We start from the raw sequence: 1,767 nt of genomic DNA on the forward strand, positions 1-1,767 counted from the left end.
GAAGGAAGGAAGGAAGGAAGGAAGGAAGGAAGGAAGGAAGGAAGGAAGGAAGGAAGGAAGGATGGGAGGGAGGAAGGAAGGAAGGAAGGGAGGGAGAAAGGGAGAGAGGGAGGGAGCAGTTTCAACCCTGGGCTACTCTAATTGTGGTCTGAAGGCCAGCAGCATCGGCCTCACCCAGGAACTGGTTGGAAATGCAGTCTGGGGCCCCACTCCAGCCCTGATGAACAGAAAGTGCTTCTTAACAAGATCCTCCAGCCCTACTTAGAAGAAGCACAGTTTAGCACATTTGTAATGAATCAACTCATTGATTTTGACCTTCTTTGACCCAAACTCTTGATAGCCAACATTCACTGAGCACTTTGTACATGGCAGGAGTGTGGGAAATATTTTACAGGCGTGATCTGATTTAAACTGCGAAATGATCTCAGGAGGCAGGAATTCTTACCACCCATTTTACAGATAAGACAACTGAGGATGAAGCAGTTCCTTTCCTCAGCAGGTAAGTACTAAAGCTACACTTCGAACTTAGGGCCTCTGTGACTCCAGCCCTCTCACTTAACCACTTCTCCCCACAAGGGGAGTTTCTGAGCACGGGAGGTGCTGATGGCTGGACAAGTTCAGAGAAGCCAGACTGCTCTCTGGTCCCCTGAACTAAGATCAAGGTCAGCAGACTCTCGGGCAGCAGGAGGCTAGAAGGCTGCCTGACTGCCATGGTTCGGTGGCTCCTGGGCACCGCTCTGCTCCCTGCCACTGTCCTCCCTTCCAAGCCATTGTGGAGCAGTCACCACTGGCCTCCGCAAACCTGCACAGCAGCGGGGAAAGAGCAGGGGAGACAAAGGAGAGAGGGGAAAATGCATAATTATGACAAGGACACTGATCCCTGACTGCAATCCCAGATGAGCGCCCCCTCCAAAGCAGGCCCTGAGTGTGTTTTATCACCAATCCTGCCCGCAGCCCCAGAGCCCTGCAAAACACCCATTATTAGGTTCTCATTTTATGGATGAGACGATGCGCCAGAGAGATGTTGCAACTTGCTGAAGGTCACAGAGCAAAGAAGGAGCTAGTCTGGGATTCAAATCCAGGTCTGTCTGACTTCCCAACTGGGTTCTTCCCACTTGTAAGGAATTTGTCTGAATTTCACGCCTACTGTGTGGCACCTTGGACTATGCATTACTCATGGAATCCTCGCAGCCACAGCTGTATGGGGTAGATAGTATTCCTGGCATTTCAATTATTACCACGCCTGAGGCATGGAGAGGTCACGTGACCTGTCTGGGTCACACAGCTGATTAACAGCTATAGAGCTGGGATTTGATACCAGGTCTCTCTAGCCCTAAAGTTCAAGATCCTTCCTCTTTACCGCCAGCTCCATGAGGTGCTGGTGTTTTCCCCCAAAGGAGGTAAGGGTCTCCACCCAGATAGACTGACAAGATAGGGCTTTAATTGTGGGACTATAATATGAAAGGTGGACGTTGGCCAGGCGCGGTGGCTCACACCTATAATGCTAGCACTTTAGGAGGCTGACGCAGGCAGATTGCTTGAGCTCAGGAGTTCAAGACCAGCCTGGGCAACATGGAAAAACCCTTACTATACAAAAAATTAGCCTGGCCTAGTAGCGCGCACCTGTGGTCACAGCAACTCAGGAGGCTGACAGCTGAGGCAGGAGAATCACTCGAACCCAGGAGGCAGAGACTGCAGTGAGCCGAGATTACACCACTGCACTCCAGCCTGGGTGACAGAGCGAGACTCCATTTCTTTTTTTTTTTT

This window comes from Mandrillus leucophaeus, unplaced genomic scaffold (genome assembly GCF_000951045.1).
Source record: "Mandrillus leucophaeus isolate KB7577 unplaced genomic scaffold, Mleu.le_1.0 Scaffold177, whole genome shotgun sequence".
Lineage (NCBI taxonomy): Eukaryota > Metazoa > Chordata > Mammalia > Primates > Cercopithecidae > Mandrillus > Mandrillus leucophaeus.